Raw genomic sequence first — 3,845 nt, forward strand, 5'->3', positions numbered from 1 at the left:
GACAGCTTTCACCACAGCCAGGCCAAAGAGAATCTCCCATTCACTCTCAAATGAGCCGTCAGCATGGCCACCTTCAGCTGGCCCCTCTGCGCCTAATCTCCTCCGAGTGTGCACACACTGACCGTCTGCTGCCGGGCCACCGAGACCCCAGCCCACGGTCCTCAGAGCCAGCGCTTAATAATGCATTATTAGCATTAGCATGGTCCAGTTAAGCTGATTATCAAACACATTCCTCCAACAGATGCTAACACATCAGAATAAGTAGCACAACATTTCTGTACGTTAACGCAGCTCATAAATAATCCTCTTCTGCTCTGCATGAAGTCATCAACATTTAACCCAATCCCCTCAAAGACAAGAGGAGGATATATGATAACAGGAAGAAAACAACATGGCACAGAAGAATAAGGGATTAGACGGTTGGAGGAGTCTTTGGCATCCTGTAGCTCCAGCCAATCAGAAACAGAAGAAGCTGAATTCTGCGCAGAGCCAAAATGGAGCAACGCCAACTGGGTGACAAGTTCTGACAACGAAGTTACAACTGCACAGACTGGATGAGAGGAAAAACTCACAGTGGGAGACAAAAAAAGAGAGACAGTGCACAGTTTTTTCCCCAAGAGGGAGCATACCATAATGTAAATAACCACAGGGGCAGTTTCAAGTGTTTTATTCACCCAAGGATACAGTTTAGAGGACTCTTCAGTGCCCATTCTGGCTCCGACGAGGGCATTTCAGCGTGCATTTTGGCTACAAAGAGGGCGCTAGAGCACCTTAAGGCCGCGTTTCCACCAAGCAGTCGGGTCAGATCCCTAAAAACCGAGACGAGCCGTCCCACTTTTTTGGGACCCTTTCGTATGGGTGCCAGACTGAACCGATCAGCTCTCGGAAGGTGGAGCGACACACTGCAGACGGTTGATTGGTCAAAAGAATCGTCACTCACCCCGACAGCGGCTGCATTTCTCCTGGTGGCTCACAGACTTCTCTGAAACAAAGCTTGATTGCACTTTGTAACAGAGAGTTACATGAAAATCACAGAGAGGACGAAATGCTGCATGTCTTCCATCCGTGCTCTTTGTTACTGTGTCGCGTTTTCTTCTTTGTTGGATTTAATCGCGGGGGTAAGCTGCTACGGCGTCCGCGCTATTGTTTACCAGCTGTGGCTTCCAGCATGCGGCTTACACGCCGCCCACCACGAGAGGGCACAGTTTGCTGTGGAAACGCAAACGGGATCAGACTTAACTGTCCCAAACCGTCCCAAACCGTACTGAACCGACCCGTACCGCTTGGTGGAAACGCAGCTTTAGTGTGGGTTAGCCCTAAAGAGGACTCTGTACCTGGGGAGAGCGCCCCCTCTGACCCCCCTCTGTGCCACCACTGCTCACACGTCACATAATGACAGACTGTTAAAGATGAACCTCATCAACAGCTTTGCAGATTACTTTCTATGATCAAACATCTGGAAACCTGATTCATCCTCCTTTCCTCCCTGATGATGAGGAGGAGGATGAAGGTCAGAGAGCAGAGGAACATGATGCCTGCTGCGTCTGTTTCTCTGCGGCAGGCGTCTGTTTCTCTGCGGCAGGCGTGTGTTTGGGATCAGGTGTCAGCAGGTCATCATCGCTCCTCGTAACTCATCATCCACGCTGCACGCTGTAGTTAAACCTCTTCCTCTTTGCTGATTGTTTCTGCAGAAAGCCTCCATTCGACTCTCTGCGGGGGTTCAGAGGTCATAGTTAGGTTTCTGTGTTTTTCTGCTCCTCTTGATAAGATAGTTGATCAGTTTGAGCATAAAAATTCATTCTGAGCTGGATGAAAGTGGAGGAATAAAGAGGGCTTGGTGTGCGCTCTGCAGAAAATACTGTACATCATGTTAATCAAATGCAAAGTGCAGCGATGGGAATATCAAGTACATGCAGCATAAAACAGCACCTGGGAAACCCTGGAAATACATTTCCCTGGCTCTCTCTGCACTCAGCTAATGCAGCGGGATGGGAAGTTGCTGTTTCTCATGCAGGAAATGGACTCTGGGAGAGCAGAGATCTCTGGGTTATTTCTGTGTGAAACGAGTTGCAGCCGTCACTGACCAATTACTCTCCTCCAGTTATCTCACACCCGGCAGTTTATGAATAACACGAGCTCACGGTGGACGCAGAGGGGAGGTCATTATCAGCAGACGAGCTTAATTGCACGTCGGCTGGATGCTTCGGGCAGCGATAGGCATCTTGGGCATGCACAGGCCCAAAGCACGCAGGAACACAATGTCCCCAGCGTTGGTGTGCTGAGAGCAGACTGAGAGGTTGGTCTTCACAGTCATTATCCACAGACATGCTGCTCTCAACCCACACACAATTATCATTACTGTAACAACTCCTCTCACATTCTCTCTGGACGGAAAAGTGTGGGACAATTTTCTCCCTCCATTCCCCTGAGGCCGAGCGCTGGAGTCCCACAGGCTTCACGAACCGCCCAGCTGAGTATTTTCATGACTGCACAGATCTTTGAAAATGAAGGAAAGCTCAGGAGATGAGCAACAAACACAAAGTGTAAACATACAAGAGTCTATGGGTGTGTTTCATGTAAGAATCTCAGTTTTTGATAGCTTCAAGTGCTGAAAACTTCAAAACCTGCCAGGCAAGGTTGAAATGAGGAAGTTATGAGCACATCTCATTGGTGCAGGGCGATCAGAGAGGACATGCAAGAAAAAGAAGGCCACAGGACGATCAAAAACCACGACAAAGCAGACTTATTCCCTTTTTAACTCAGTATTTCTTAAAGTATGATGGCTTGATGTTGGACTGGGAGGTGAATCAGAGTTTACCCCTCCAAACAAAGAGCCAATGAGGAATTTTAATATTCTCCTTATCTCATTTTCCTGCCTGAGAAACACGGTTTATGTAGGCCTGTGAACAGCCTTGTTTCAGTCCTGTGGAGCAGAAAGACTGGTCTCAGAGGGCCGAGGTGAGTCAGGTATGACCTGGTTCATATTTAGCATACAGAGCCAGGAACCGGTTGTGCAGGGACAGGCTGGATCTGGGCCACTTCATATTCAAAACAAACTCCTGTGCTGCAGATCAGTGACTGAACACTCAGCCTGAAAGAGTGGAGTAAAGACGACAACATGTGGTGTGTTACAGTTCAGCTGTGTGTGTTTTTACTTTGTTACCTGTTAAAAACTGCAGATTCTCCAGTCCTCACAGTGTCTGCAGCTCAGGGCAGATCCAGGGCTCAGAGGAAAGGGTGGGAGTCCAGGTGCAAGAAGTGCTTCACTGACAGGAAGCTCACAGCTCAGCATACAAAATAAAAGCCTGCAGTTTTTGAATAAACAATAATGCAATGCAGATAAAAGAATGTAGTTTGACACAATTTATGCAACTGTTTTGTTTCAAACCCACTCACCTGTTTTTCAGCCAGCTGTTTCAGGGGTGTGTCTGTGACTTAACAGGTATTCAGAGTCGGGTTTTGGCTTCTCTAATCTCCTTACACATCTTCACCCCCGTGTGTGTATAAAAAGGAGTTTTACTCTTAAACATGCCATGCCAGTTTTTTTCAATGCACCATGTGTTGTTATCTCTTCCAACTTGCCTGGACTGCCACAAAGCAGACTGCAGTGACAAAAACTGTGTTTTCCTGGTTGGTAAAACAAGCATACCTGCTCTCTTCACGGTGAAAGGAAATAAGTAGATATTTTTAAGCACCTCAAACAGATTTGTTGTTATTAGAAATGTGTTTTAACTGAGTCTAAATTGAAGAATCCTGATGGGAAAATGCCAAAACGAACCGTGTTATGTGAAATCTAAAGTGTCTTATTTTGAAAACCCTAACCGGATGTAGCCGTGCTGTGCAGC

This window comes from Halichoeres trimaculatus, unplaced genomic scaffold (assembly GCF_033239565.1).
Source record: "Halichoeres trimaculatus isolate MK-OKI-2021-1 unplaced genomic scaffold, fHalTri1.1 fHalTri1_scaffold_23, whole genome shotgun sequence".
Lineage (NCBI taxonomy): Eukaryota > Metazoa > Chordata > Actinopteri > Labriformes > Labridae > Halichoeres > Halichoeres trimaculatus.